Source organism: Amblyraja radiata, chromosome 9, assembly GCF_010909765.2.
Source record: "Amblyraja radiata isolate CabotCenter1 chromosome 9, sAmbRad1.1.pri, whole genome shotgun sequence".
NCBI lineage: Eukaryota > Metazoa > Chordata > Chondrichthyes > Rajiformes > Rajidae > Amblyraja > Amblyraja radiata.
Window position 1 is genome coordinate 42343393 of NC_045964.1, and position 16284 is coordinate 42359676.

At 42.8% G+C, this 16284-nt stretch overlaps 2 long non-coding RNA genes across 2 annotated transcripts in view; one reads left to right on the forward strand and one right to left on the reverse strand.

Annotated features, from left to right (window-relative positions):
• LOC116977011 overlaps positions 1 to 16284 on the reverse strand; it is a 106888-nt gene that overhangs the window by 61594 nt on the left and 29010 nt on the right. The window lies entirely within an intron of this gene.
• LOC116977012 lies at positions 149 to 9297 on the forward strand. Its single transcript, XR_004413100.1, has 2 exons — positions 149 to 277; positions 8773 to 9297. It is a non-coding gene; the product is annotated as an uncharacterized LOC116977012 (long non-coding RNA).

Here is a 16284-nt window from a genome sequence, read left to right on the forward strand (position 1 = left end):
AGCTTAGACCGTCAGCTGTTCACTCTTTCAGAAATGACTGTGCAAGGAAGTAAAAGAATCTTTGACAAGCACAAATATGTGGCCGGTAAAACGATCTGCTCATCTTTCAAACCGGGATCTGCCCTGGCCTGGAATTGCCAGCTGACAGTGAGGTGACTGGAGCATAGAGACCTGGGCGAATGACAGCAGCACCTGCCTGTGTCTGAGTTTCATTACCTCAGAACACTTAGGGACTGAAAAAGAAATAGAACGACAGAGAAGGAAACTCGACAAATCGGTAAGTTAAAGAGAAGCAGAAAAGAAAATGTAATTTAATTATGACAGAAAGAAAAAGAAAGAAATATAAAAATGTAGCATTTTGTAATTCATGGTATATATCTTTCCCATTATAAATAGCTATGGTGTGTATATATTCTGGACCATCTGAACATGAAACTGGTCACTTTTCTTCCAGAACATTCTGAAGCAATACAAATCCAAATAGGTTTTATAATATATATAAGCCACAGTCATGTTGTTACACAATGGGTTGAATTCAATGCTTTTGAGCTTCTTCTTGTCTTCCCTTGTAAAAAGGATTTTCACATTTTAGAGGCAGTTTTTTGTTACACAACGACGCTTCTTTTTTAATGAATTCATCAGATATTGCAGTCACTGACAAGGCCTACATTTATTTTCCGTCCCAAACTGAATTGACTGCTTTGCATACATATTCCACAGGGGAGGCAAGTGATAAATGCATTGCTCTGTGTCTGGAGAAAATAGAAGGACAATGGGTTTTATTCCCTGAAGTATATGAGGAAACCAGGTAGGTTTTTATAATAATCCTGGAGCATCTTGTTATCATTACTTACATGAGGAATTGTCTTCTTGAATTCAAATTCTCTAGCTGTCATGGTGGAATTCATAGAACAAAAAACTACATACAGGAACAGGCTCTTCAGCCCACAATGTCTGTGCCAAACATGATGCCTAGTTAAAATAATTCCATCTGCCCACTAATTCCATCTGCCCAAATCCCTCCACTCCTCCATATCCGTATCTATCTAAAAGTCTCTTTAATGCCACTATTGTGTGTGCCTCCACCGCCATCCCTGGCAGCAAGTTCCAAACCCTAACTACCCTCCATATAAAAAACTTGCCCCACGCATTTCCTTTACATTTTTCTCTCTCACCTTAAAGCTATGCCCTCTAGTCTTTGGCATTGCCACCCTGGGTAAAAGGTTTTGAATGTCTATCCTATCTATGCCTCACATAATTTTATATACCTATCAGATCTTGCCTCAGCCTTGGAACAAAAGAGAAAACAATCCAAGTCTGTCCAACCTCTCCTAGTTGCTAATACTGTCTAATCCTGACAGCATTCTGGTAAACTGTTTCTGCACCCTCTCCAAAGCCTATACATCCTTCCTGTAATGGCAACAGCACTGCACGCAACACTCCAACTGCAGCTTCTGATCCATTAGCTTCACAACTGTTGAAATACCCCATGCCACACTATATTTCTACTTGGAAACTCTCAGCACTGAGCAACAGTACTTTAAGGATATTGTTAGGAAGTAGCAAAACTTATTGTTGGGTCTATGATGGCTGGATTATGCCACACTGATGTTTAGTTGAGGAAATCTTACTTAATGGTACAACGGCTGCTACTGTCTACTTTTCATGGTGGCAGGTTTCCCTTGGCAAATAAGGCTTGATGCAGTTACTGACCAAAGTATGCCTATTACAGCAAGTACTTCCAACAGTGAGGTGATAGGGCAGGTACAAGGAAGCTCATTGCAATGTGAAATAGCATTCCAAGTGTCGTTCCCTTGCACGGAGCTGGAAAACGTAGAATAGTAGAGCACAGGAACAGGCCCTTCAGTCAGTGCCAAACAGATGCCTTGTTAAACCACATAATTTACTTCTGTCAGGCTTCCCCTCAACATCTGACAGTCCAGTGAAAACAATCAAAGTTTGTCCAACTTTGTTAGTAATGGTTGGAGTAAGGGTGTCAAGGGGTATGGAGAGAAGAAAGGAAATTGAGAGGGAAAGACATCAGCCATGATTGAATGGTGGAGTAGACTTAATGGACCGAATGGCCTAATTCTTCGCCTAAAACAAGGGTTCCGAACCTGGAGTCAATTTACCCCCAGGGGGTAAATTTCACCTACCCAGGGGGTAAGTTTGTTGATTCTGGATTTGTACATATTTTTTTCTCATTGACAGACTGTGTTTGGTTCTGGTATACCGGTATCTGTTCATCATTAGTTGTTCATAAATAAGTGAAATAATATTGTTATGTGCTATTAAAGTTGCCAGGGGTAAACAGGACGAAAATGATTGGGAACCCCTACCCTAGAACTTATGAATTTATGAACTCTCCTTATATATAATACCCTCTAATCCAGGCAGCGTTTACAATTGGAATTACAGATTACTCTTTCCAAACGATTAATAAGTTAGATGCTTGGATTCTTTACTCTGGAGTGTCGAGGTTGAGGGGGGAAGTGATAGAAGTATATAAAATTATGAGAGGCATAGAGAAGGTAGTTCTAGGGTTGCCAGTGGTGGTAGTGGAGGCAGATATGATAGGGGCAGTTAAAATACTTTTCACAGGGATATGCAGGGAAGGGATCATGTATTTAAGAGAGAGTTAGATATAGCTCATAGGGCTAATGGAATCAAGGGATATGGGGAGAAAGCAGATTCTGGATGATCAGCCATGATCATATTGAATGGCAGTGCTGGCTCGAAGGGCCAAATGGCTTACTCCTGCACCTATTTTCTATGTTTCTATGTTTTTTTGTGTAGGCAGAGGAGATTAGTTTAAACTGGCATCATGTTTGACACAGACGTTGTGGACCAAGAGGGCCTGTTCCTGTGCTGTGCAGTTCGATGTACATTACTTGGATCTCTCCATTCCTTCCAAGCCTGAAGTGGAGTCAGCAAAATTAGATCAATGGTATGTCCTTAGATTGTAAACGATCCGGGGCTTATTTGAGGCAGGCACCAGTCGCACGTGCAACTGTCATGACACCCTGTGCATGATCCCCTCTCCCTCCTGCATTCCCTCCGTGGAATGTTCATACTGAGCTGTGCAATTAGATCGAGCATGGCAGCTGAGAGCCTCAACAGCACTGTGGCCAAGGGGCAGTGCGAATATTACCATTTCATTGCAAAAACTGTCAGGATTAGAAAGATAAATGCTCAAGCAAGAGTACCTTTGGTCACATTTGGTAATGTGACAGAGAATAAAAATAGCAGCAAGAAAAATAAAATAGTGTTACCATCATTTCCATACATTCCATTTGATGACAAATTGGGGACATTGATTAGGTTAGACAGTCAGAATCTTTTTCCAGAGGTAGAAATGTCAACGACTAGAGTGCATAGCTTTAATGTGGGAGGTACAAAGTGTGAAGGAGATGTGCGGGGCAAGTTCTGTTTTTACACAGGGGGTGTTTGGTGCCTGGAACCTACTGCCAGCGCTGGGGGGTGGAGGCAATTACAATAGTGGCATTTAAGAGGTTTTTAGAGAGGAACATTGATATGCAGGGACTGGTGGGAAATGGATCATGTGCATGCAGAGAACATTAGTTTAACTTGACATCATGTTCAGCGCGGACATTGAGGGCCAAAGGGCCTGTTCCTGTGCTGTACTGTTATATGCTCTATTGGATCAGACCACAGCAAAGCACTCAGGGCAGAATATGTTGGTTGTGAGGTACTAATGGGCAAAATAAAAATTGTGGTCTATACATTAATAGTTACATTGTACTGTACAGGCCAACAATTTAATTGAACATATTATTCACTGAGTTCACCAGAGCCACTTAATCACCAATTTCTTCCCAACTCTCAAAGATGGGCTGGTGGGTTCAATGGCTATTGCAATCTGCCCTTTACTTAAATGGAAATAATCCAAGGGCATGGGCAATTGGAAGGTGATAAATTGTAGGGCTGCAGGGGTTAGCAGTCAGAACCTGCATGGACTAAATAGGCTGAATGGCCTCCTTCTGTGGCACAATAAGTAAATTAGAACAATCATCATGGTGTCCCACTGCTGCAGTTATTACCTTATGCAAAAAGCCGTGCCCCAAGTTCTTTGGCAGCATCTCCCAAACCCTGTGACAACATTCAAAAACACCATTTGGTATTGCCTTCTCAAGAAAACAACTGGCATGGCTAATAAATGCACTTTCACTCATTTCTCATGAGTCGATGAATAACAAACTGTATTTATAATTCATTGACTCAGGAGAAATTAGTGCCAGTTCCTTGTGCTGCCATGTTTTATTAAAGTGTATTTAAGGAATTGCAGAGGGCGGAACCTAGAATAAAATGCAAAGTTCTGGAGTAACTCAGCGGGTCGGGCAGCATCTTTGTAGGACATTATCCATGTTCTCCAGAGATGCTGCCTGGCTCGCTGAGTTACTCCAGCACTTTGTTTTTAAGTCAACAGTCTGAAGAAGGATCCCAGCCCTTATTCCGGTAGAGATTTACCGGAATAAGTAACAAATTCACCATTACCACGTTGGTTTTTCGAGGAGATGTGAATCAAAGAAAAAGTTCAAGCAAACAAACTCACAAGTAAACATCCAAGATCAGAGTTTTATAATAATACTAGACCAAGGGGGACCCGTTGGGTCCCGTCCCCTAAAAGCGCAATTGCGGGGGGGGGGGGGGGGAGGGGACAAAGAGGGGGTAGCAGAGAGGGAGGCCCCCCTCCCCCCCTCCTCTTCCCTCTCCCCCCTCTCCTCTCCCCCCTCCTCCCCGTCTCCTCCCCCCTCTTCCCCCCCCTCCATTCCCTCCACCCCCTCCACCCCCTCTTCTCCACCCCGTCTCCCCCCCTCCCTCTCTACCCTGGGTAGAGAGGGAGGGGGAGGGGGGTAGAGGCAGCACCTACCCAGGTTGTAGAGCAAAATCCTCCAGAGCTAGGCTGCAGCCGGCATGGACCAGAATAAGGCCCGGAGCGATCTGAGGATGGTGAAAAGCAGCGGAGGGCCAGCCAATCGTGGCTTCCGCGAGGGTAAGCCCACCCATCAGTGTGACAGACGATCGGGTGGGGGAGACGGAGAGGAGGTTGTTCCTTTTTTGATCGCCGCCATCGCCACTTTTCAACTGAGCTTGTCCGACCGCCGCCGCTATGTTGTAAAAACTTGAAGGTGCCCAGCGGAGCGCACAGCACAACTTGAACATGTGTTCAATGGCTTCAATCCAGAGCCCTAGGGGGGGGGGGGGGGGGGGCGAGGGCAGTTGGGCCACATAACTCGCAGCTCGTGGAAAATAGTGGGGCTGCGCGTTGAAAATTCTGCGAGGAGCAGAGGCATTGTGACATCATATAGCTCACTTCAGCACATCTATCTATATACTTTTAAAACTCTGTGGTTGTGTGGGTGTACAGCGTTTTGCATTTGATTTGTTACTCTTCCAAAACCAGACCAAAAAATGCCGTCATTTTTACCATTTCGCTAGCGATTTTACTTTTACATTCGCACATCCACTCCTTGGTCAATTATTTCCCCAGATTTTGAGTAAAATTGATCACAAAACTCAAACAAAACTCAATTTTTAAAATCTAAACGGCTCTTACCAGCTGCTGACGTCACAATGCCCACATGCTGACCAATCCAAGCCGCTTCTCTCTCTCTCTCATCATTTGGTAGCCCGGCTCTCCTCCACTCCCCCCCCACCCGCTCCAAGTACGCTTGCGCCACACCTCCCGCAGCTCCCACGCCCGCCCGCCCGCTCCAATCCCCCCCTTCTCAAAATGATCTGCAGATCAGGAGGTCATTGGAGGTCACAGCCGGTCACCAGAGGTCACCGGCTTGAACATGGTGGCGGCAGTTATTGTCACGCGGGGCATAAAGGGCCTGTCCCTCCAGCATGCGATTGCATGCGTCTAGCGCGACCAAACGTGGTCGCTTGAGGCGTACGGCCGTGCGGGGCTGGTCCCTATTCAAAACTGCAGAGGTGTATGGAGTTGTACGGGGCTGGTCCCGACATCATACTCACCAATCCGCTGGGCAGGAGGCGGGCCGACTGAATTTGGATGTCGCATGGCGTCGGGTGGTGACGTCATCATGCAACGGCAAGCCGAGCGGTGACGTCATCGTGCAACGCCACGCGCTAGGCGTACACCATCAAGACGCTGCATACGACATTAAGACACTGCGTACGCCCGTCGAGACGCTGCGTATGCCCTCAATGCGCCTGCAGGCCGACAGGCCGTTGGTGCGCGGGATTTTCGGACAGTGCAAGATTTTTGGAGCCCCACACGATGTCGGGACCAGCCCCGCACAACTCCATATGCCTCCGCTGATCGAAGTGGGACCGGCCCCGCGAGGCCGTTCCCCCCCCTCCCTGTCCCCCCCCTCCCTGTTTCCCCCTCTCCCTGTTCGTCCCCCCTCCCTCTTTCCCCTCCCTCTCTCCCCTCCCACTCTCCCCTCCCTCTCTCCCCCGCCTCCCCCCCTCAACCGCACGTTGGGGGAACAGACCCAACGGGTCTGCACTTGGTCTAGTTAGATTTTATAAAGATGTCAGATTGATGAATAATTTTAGTAAACAACTCGGGAAATAATAAACTAAATTTTCAGATGAGGGGATTTTTGAGATCATGAGGTAAATCTCCACCGGAATATGTAAAAATGTCACCGTTACCGCGTCAGGTTTTCGAGGAGATATGAATCAAAGAAAAAGTTCAAGCAAACAAACAACCCACAAGTACACATCCAAGATCAGAGTTTTATATTATAATAGATAGATTGATGCCCAAACCATCAAATCCATTCATGGATAGAAGTTCTTCAAAGCAAAAATCTTTGCAGAGGTCTTCACAAGACCTTGAATTAACCATGTTTATAGACAGCCATTTAATCATTCAGTTGAAAGACATCTCCGTCTGTCTGTGCTATTTGTGAAGATATCCACTAGAGGGCACTAATTTGACATTAATATATTTTTTGACTATCATAAATATTTCAAATTTATGTCTTACATTCTCATCGTTTGCCAAAGGCATTTTTAATTAATGTTATGTTTACAATTTCATGATTTATATACATGAAATCAAGCCAAAGGCTTTTTCCAACATTGGACAGTACAGTGGTGCAGCTGGTAGAGCTGCTGCCTCACAGTGTCCGAGACCCCAGTTCAATCCTTCCCTTGGGTGCTGTCTGCGTGGAGCTTACATGTTCTCCAGGTTTCCTCAGGGTGCTCCAGTTTCCTTCCACATCCCAACGTTGTGCGGGCTTATAGGTATCGGTACGATTATCCCTAGTGTGTAGGGAGTGGATGCAAAAGTAGATTAACATAGAACCAGAGTGAATGCGTGATTGATGGTTGGCGTAGACTTGATGGGCAAAAGGGCAATTTTCCATGTTGTATCTAAAAGAAAACTAAGATTTGCTGAAAGACCAATTACATATTTATATCAAACTGCAACTAAAGCTGCTGTGCCAGTGGAAACACATTGACACAGTCACAGAACATTCAAACCTCACCAAGAGAAAAGTGAGTTTTTTTGAGATACAGCATGAATACAGCATGGAAACAGGTCCTTTGGCCCACCAAGTCCCTACCAACTATTGACCACACCGCTCACACACTTTCCCTGTTATCCCACTTTTCTTATCCACTGCCTACATATTAAGGGCAATTTACAGAGCGCAATTAGCCTCTCACATCTCAGTTTCTCACATCTCAATTCCTCCCACATCTTCCAGATGTGGGAGGAAACTGGAGCACCCAGAGGAAATTCACACAATCGCAGGAGTGTATATGCAAATTCCTCATGGATAGCACTCGAGGTCAGGATCAAATTCCGGGTCTCTGGTGTTGTGAGGTAACAGATCTACCAGCTGTACCACTGTGCCGCACAACTAGTATTTTGGATGAGGTAACTAGCCAGAACCAAATTTCAAAACAAGACTATGAGGTCCGGATCTTATTTGGAGGTTATGTGTGCTTGATGGTCTGATGGCGGTCGGGAAGAAGCTGCTCCTAAACCTGGACGTTATAGTTTTCAGCACCTACTTTCCGACGGCAGGAGTGAATCATTTAACTTGATGTTTTAATCATATTTCTTTGTGGAAGTCACGGATTCTAGAGGAAACCCTCGCTATCTTGAACTGACTTGTTTCAGCCCATGGCAATTAAACAGATTCAAATCCTTCCAGTTTTAGGTGGCCCTTCCCCTCCAAAGGATAAAAAGGCCCTGTATGCTTGACCATCTTCTGTGAGTTTCAATGGTTAAATGCAGCACCATTAACTGTTGTCAACCATGATTGCTTTTGGGTGTTATTATTTCAAAGGGAACAAATCGTGGTAGCTGGACTCTTAATGAAGAAACTGGAATTCCATTGCGGAACAGGCAAAGTTAGCATTCAATCCCTTACATGATTTTTGTTTAGATTTTTAAGTTTTTAGTTTTGCAAGTTACTTCATGAGGTTGTACGTACCCTGACAGTAGAGGCAAATCTTCAAGGCATTTCCAAACTGAATTTCTTCACATACGGATAATCAATCTGTAATCTGAATTAATTTTTTCAGTAATGCTAAGTAGTATTTCAGCACAACCACTTTAATTCTTCTCGAGTCTTTTGGTCATTTTTTTTTAGATATTCTTGACAATCAAGTGGCAGTACTTTCAATGAATTCATTTTTCTATTGATTAAGAAAGGCTTTTCCTTCTGGTTTCATTAATACTTGATGTTTCATGTTTTAAAATATCAGAATTTTGGAACCGAGTCAAAAATTAATAACAATCTCTGGATTGTTTAACCACAGAAATGCCCCCACTTGAGAGGCACCGCCGTTCAGTTAACAGAACTCCCCGAAGAATCAAGATGTGTGGATTAGGTCAACCCAAACTGAACTTCAAACTGGACTATTTAAGGTTTGTCATTCTGATCTCAATCTGGAGTCAATTACCATGGAAATGCCTGTCTGAATTTACTGAAGGTTTGACACCACGTAATACTTTGTAGCACTGATGATGATGACAGCACGAAAACCAGAGGTGAATATGCAGAGCAAAGCATAACAATTGGTACAGCTCAGAACTGTCCAATCTTTGCTTAGTCTAAAACTCCTCTCCTACTTTCAAATACATTGAAAATCAAAGTTGCCTTAAAGAAATGCAAAATCTTTTAAGTCAGAGAGGTCTTTCCATTTGTGTCAGCGCTACTTATTCATCTCCTTCAGAGGAACAAAATCTGATGATGATTTATTAACCTGAAGTGGCACACATAGGCATCTGTTTTCTTCAAGGATCATATGAGTTATTTGAAAATAAAGATAAAATGCCTGAAACCTTTACGGTGTATCTGGTTTTAATATTCACCTCATTTTCTTGTAAAGCCTAAAAGAACTCATGTGGTATGAAAATGCAGTATCTAACATGGAGGATGTAAAAAATTGATTATTTGCCACTGGGAAAAGCCTGCTGGTACCTTTTAGTCCAAAATGTTTCCTGAACTGTAGCCATATTTTAAGCAAGGTTTTAACCACCGGGTTTGTCATTTGTATTTTACGATTATAAGGTAGTGAGCAGGTGATTATCGGTTGAGGATCAGATAGGAGTTCCATTACTGCTTCTACCACCACCCCAGGCAATGGGTCCAGGCACCCACCACTCTCTGTGTAAAAGAGTTGCCCAGCACATTTCCTTTAAACTACCCCTCTCTGACCTTAAAGCTATGTAATATTTGACATAACCATCTTGGAAAAAAAGTATTTGACATAACCATCCTGAAAAAAAGATTCTGACCGTCTACCCTATCCATGCATCTCATGATTTTATAAACTTCTTAGCCTATGACATTCCAGAGAAAATAATCCAAGTTTGTCCAAACTCACCTTGTTGCTGGTACCTGCTAATCCAGGCACGGTTGGTAAATATCTTCTTCACCCCCTCCAAAACCTCTCCTTCCTGTAACGGGGCTCTAAAATTGCACCCAATACTCTAACCACAGCCTAAACCAAGTTTTATAAAGCTGTTACATGAATTCATGACTCTTATACTCAATGCCCTGACCATGGAGGTAAGTATACCATACACTTTCTCTACCACTCCGTCCACTTGTGTTGTTACTTTCACGGAGCTATGGACTTGGATCCCAAAATCCCTCCATACATGAGTGTGGTTAAGGGTCTTGCCATTTATCGTATATGTTCCCCTTACATTTTGGTCTTCCAAATTGCAACAGCTCACACATTCAATGGAATAATCACACAGACATACCTCCTATTAAACTAATGGAATATATCTGATACAATATGAAACATATTATTACCACAGAAATGCAACAGAAATCGGTGTAGAAATGGCAGACAGAGTATAATCAGATTAAGTGTAAGATGTTAAATCAATGTACTCTGCTTGCATCCATACCCGTCCATTCCCTGCATATTCATGCACCTATTTAAACTCCTCTACAACACCACTTTAATATCAGCCCCCACCAACACCACCCCTGTCAGGGAGTTCCAGGTACCCACCATTCCCTGTGTAAAAAAACTTGCCGAACACATCGCCTTTAAGATTTACACCTCTTACCTTAAAGGTCTGCCCTCTAATCTTTGACTAGCTTTGTACCTTTGTACTTGCTACAGCTCCAGGTATTTAGTAAACCACTTCACTGTTCTCTGGAACTGTTACTCTACAACGGTGAGACAATATATTCTGCACTCTATTATTTTTCTCTTTGCTCTACCTGCTCATAAGATCATGTGATAGGAGCAGAATTAAGGCATTTGGCCCATCAAGTCTACTCCACCATTCAATCGCAGCTGATCTTTCTTTCCCTCCTAACCCCATTCTCCTGCCTTCTCTCCATAACCTCTGACACCTGTACTAATCAAATCTTTCTATCTCTGCCTTAAAAATATCCACTGACATGGCCTCCGCAGCCTTCTGTTGTATGTGTGTATGACTTGATTGTATTGAACAGAAAACCTTGAAATGGAAAACCTTATTCCATCTGTATAATTCTCCTAACACTGCTGGAATTCTACAGTTCCTGTGCGCTCAGCTTGTTATTTTAGCAAATATTAGTTTAGGTTTAAGTTTATTATTGTCACGTGTACCGAGATACAGTAAAAAGCCTTGTTTTTCATCCTAATCAATCAGTGGCACGGTGGCACAGCAGTAGAGTTGCTACCTTACAGCGCCAGAGGTGACGACAAGCCTGGCTATGGATGCTGTCTGTACGGAGTTTATACATTCTCCCCGTGACCTGCGTTTGTTTTCGGCGGGATCTCCGGTTTCGCTCCTACACTCCAAAAACTTACAGGTTTGTAGACTAATTGGCTTGGTAAAATTGTAAATTGTTCCTGGTGTGTGTAGGATAGCATTAGTGTCGGTGCTAACTCGGTGGGCCGAAGCTGTAGTTTCCATGTTATGTCTCTAAACTAAAGAGGCTGGGTACTACTATAAATAAATATAATCAAGCCAAACTCAAGTACAATAGGTGGGGCAAAGGGGTAGTAGGGCAAGGCAACTTTAATTAGGCAACACAGCTTTCGCATTTCCAAATCAAAGGCAACACAGTTTTAGCATTTCCAAACCAAAGGCATCACAGCTTTAGCATTTCCAACCCAAAGGCAACACAGCTTTAGCATTTCCAAACCAAAGGCAACACAGCTTTAGCATTTCCAAACTATATTTTCAAACCACACTAAGGGCACTGACAGGTCAGTAAAGCCACTCACAGTTTAGTATACATGTGTTCAGTGTTATTCACAGCTCAGACTGAGAGACGTGACCCTCTCGCTCCCCCATCTTGCAGAGACTGACTGAGGGGCTCAACACTTCCGGATTTTATAGTCCCTCCGGAAGGGGCGTGGCCTTTACGAGAGAGAATCTCAACATTTTTTTAAACACAAATAGCTCTTTTATTTTTCATCGATGGGAAAATCCTCTTGTCCTGTGCAGCGGAGGGGAACTCTGAGTAAGATGGCCAAAAATCACAGCCGTAAGTGGCAGCGTCTTTTCTAAAATCAATATACAGAACAACAGGAAGTGGTCAAGATCAGACCTTTAGTAATATAGATCATATATGCAATTTAAAGCTGACATGCGCTGTTTAAAGGGTACCTTCATCCCAGATTTGTACTCCAGTAGATGTACAGCATGGAAACAGGCCCCTCAGGTCACCGAGTCAACCCCGACCATCGATCATCCCACTCGCACTAGTTCTATGTTATCCCACTTCCTCTGTCCCCATTTACAGAGGCTAATTAACCTACAAACCTGCAAGTCTTTGGGATGTGGGAGGAAAGCGGATCATTCAGAATTTTCATAATTTCACTCCTCCCTGTCTAACACGGTGGTGCAGTGGTTGAATTGCTGCCTTACAGCGAATTCAGCACCGGAGATCAGGGTTCGATCCCGACTACAGGTACCGTCTGTATGGAGTTTGTACGTTCTCACCGTGACCTGTGTGAGTTTTCTCTCACACTCCAAAGACGTACAGGTATGTAGGTTAATTGGCTTGGTAAATATTAAAAAATTGTCCCTTGTGTATGTAGGATAGTGTTAATATGTAGGGATTGCTGGTCGGCGCGGACCCATTGGGCTGAAGGTCCTGTTTCCGCGCTGTATCTCTAAACTAAAACTAAAACAATATTTCTCATTTCAGCATTTTAGCGTGGCATTTTTCAAAATTTTCTGCTGGTTCAAAATTAGGTGGGACATTAGATTAGAAGGGGGAATGTAAAAAGGCATCAATGGGATATTAACAAGCTGGATGAGAACTGGGCACATGCAATATAATATGGAGAATGTGATGGTATCCACAAAATAGAAGAGCAAACGTTTATTAAAATGGTTTGATATTGGGTTGTGTTCATGGTCAAAGGAACCTCGGGGCAAAGTTTAACAGTCTTGTGCATAACGGGTGGTAGGTGCCTGGAATGTGCTGCCAAGGGTGATGGTGGAGGCAGAAATGATGGTGGCATTTAAGAGGCTTCAGGATAGGGACATGGATATGCAAGGAATGGAGTGATATGGATCACTTGCAGGCTGAAGAGATTAGGTTAGCTGGTTATATGCCTTGTTGTCACCTTCTCTTCAACTTACAATGATCCATTCAACATTTCCTGATCATCATCTGCTTTGCTGTCGTTTTTACACCACACCCTTCCACATACCTCTCGTCTCCCTCTCCCCTGATTCTCAGTCTGAGTAAGAGTCTCGACCCGAAATGTCATCCATTTCTTCTCTCCGGAGATGCTGCCTGAATTACTCCACCATTTTGTGTCTATCTTTAGTTTAGCTGGCATTATGTTTGGCAGAGATATTGTGGGTAGAGGGGCCTATTCCTGTGCTGTACTGTTCTGTGTTCTATGTCTCCATTTGGGATATTAAACACCAAAGAAAAAAACATAGTATTTCAAATATCTCCTCATGATTATACTTTCTTATTGGAGTTATCTTTCTTTCATAAATTGCATGGTGTCTCCTGACTCCTGAAATTGAAAATAGAACTTATGCCCTTGCATTGAACTGGCCAATCGTAGTAAGTATGTATTTGATTGAATACTGTTCTAAAGTCAATGACATCAGTCAATCTGAGATTATTGGAGCATAGATAAAGTGAATGGTCACAGACTTTTTCCCACAGTGGAAAATTCTAAAACTAGCAGACATCATTTTAAGATGAGAAGGCAGTGATTTAAGAGGGACCTCAAGGATAACTTTTCCCATTCCAAGGGTGGTCCATATCTCGTATGAGCTGCCAGAGGAAACTACAGCAACAGATACAATTACGACTGTCAAAAGACTTTTGTACAATTGTGGGCCTGTACCACTTACGCAACTTTTTCGGCGACTGCCGGCACCCGTCATAGATCGTTGCAGGTCAACATATTGAAAACCCAGCGCCAACCAGAACAACCAGACAGACTCTTTGGGCGACTACTCATGACCATACAGGCTTCACCCCGCGACATGTCACCAGGGTGTCGCCTGCATGGTCGTGAGTAGTCTTCTCAGTCGCCCAAAGAGTCGTAGTGTCATTCTGGTCACCGCTGGATTTTCACCATGTTGAAAATTTTAGGCATCCTGCAGCGACCTATTATCGGTGCCGGCAGTCACTGAAAAAGTCTGGTAAGTGGGACAGGACCATTACATGGATAAGAATGGTTTAGAGCGATATGGGCCATGTGTACGATGGGTTGAAGGGCCTGTTTCCGCATTGTACTGCTCTATGAATCTGTTATTATATTTAAAATCTTATAAAAGAATACCTCAACATAATTTTCTGGTGCATGATTTATTGTTGCGAGCAGGAATAGATTAAATAAATTAGATCATAAATGTTGACCTAATTTGTCCATTTATGTGTTATCCACTTCCATTTGAATAGATGTCATCTATCATTTTGGCAAGGTTTTTGGCAAGAATACCATGACTTTCTAAGTGAAGCTAAATTATTTTGTGACATACACTTTCAAAGATCTGCTTAAAATCTTAGTTGTTGAACAATAGATATTGTGTTCCATAAAGTTTTCCAAAATCCATCCATCACAAATTGTTGACTTGGTCCTAATCTAAAGCTCGTTCTTCATGCCATACCATTTCCATGTATATTTTAATGTTCCTCTGCAATGCAGCACAGTGGCACAGCTGGTAGTGCCGCTGCCTCACAGCCCCTGACCTCAGTTAATGCCTGTGTGGAGTTTGCACATTGTATTAAGTACAAACCTACCATCAATTACAGATTTAACTCTGGATGCCTGAAGATTATGGAGACACAAAGACCTACTGGAATGTTAAGCAAGGTACAAAGTGCTGGAGGAACAACAGGTCAGGCAGCATTGGTGGAAGGAACGGACAGACAACATTTTAGGTTGCAACCCTTCTTCAGACAGTTTGATCATTGTCTGTCCATTCCCTGCACAGATGCTACCTCACCTGCTGAGTTACTCCTGCACTTTGTGTTTTGACTAAAGATTATATTGCCCTTGGTAACAAGTGGCACAGTTCTGGAGACTCCTGTCAGGGCTCTGCATATCTCAAGCCTATGAGCAACACTGGGGGATGTCAATGCCATAGATGACATCTTGGGAAATCAGGTCTCAATATTCTAAAATGTTTCCTGAACCCACACATCAGGGTTACTGAAAAAATCAACAAATTCCATCTGCCATATTTATATGCATCCTGCACCTGTCGCTTACCATCCAACCATGGCAGACTTTTCCTACACACATTTTTTCACAGCCTTTAAACTCCCTTCCCTTATTCTTCTGAGGAAATGCAACAGGCAGGCAGGCGGTACAACATGGCAATAAATTTAACTTGGTTTTATTTCAAAAATAAACTTTTACCCATAATAAAAATATATGTACAAGGCAAAAAGTGCAAAAACCCAACGCATTCTTAGTGTCTATGCATTCAATATTGCTGGTGCCATTCACAGTAGTGATCACACCTCTCGTTACGCATCACACCATTTCCACTCATGTGGCCCCCTGGGGTGATATCCTTTTCCTCTTTTCACTTTTGACATCACAATACAGCTTACAACATGTTTTTAAACAATAATTGATGCATTCTTCACGATTGTCAGAGATTTCAATGTCATGACTAAAATACTCAGATCCATCCTTGTGCTACTTTGCAGCACAATATACCAAATGTTTTTTTAATAATTCTCACTTTTACCAAGCTGATCATCAACTCCTCTCTTTGGCAAAATATAAAATGTCCCTTGCTGCTTCAATAAAATTTTAGAGACACAAGGAACTGCAGATGTTGGAATCTTGAGCAAAATACAAAGTGCTGGAGTAACTCAGTGTTCTGGAGGCATTTGTGGAGGGAAATGAACAGACAACATTTTGGGTTAGATCTCTTCTTCAGACTGATTAGTCTATCTATAGAAGGGTCCCAATCCTGACTATTGTTACTCCAGCACTTTCAGGTTTTGCTGTAGTTCATTGTCTCTCTCCTATCAAACGTAAAATGCAAGCAAGCAAATAAATTACTTTGCAAGGCCCTGAATCATAGTTCAACATAATACCTGCTCCAAAAGAAGTGTGGTACCTTCATTTTCATCGATTACTCCTTCTGTGCAAAATGATCAGAATTGTGATTTCTAATTATTGTTATACGAAGAGAAAACATTGCAACATTATATATTTTATTTTCGACAGGGCTGTTGATATATTATGTCAGGTGTTTTTTTTAAACTGTTCACTTATTCAGGTGGAATTCCCTTTGTCTCTTCTTCCTTAAGAGCTTGTCATTTATTTCCAAAGATGGTGGAATTGGTCTTTTCTCTTATATGTTCAACC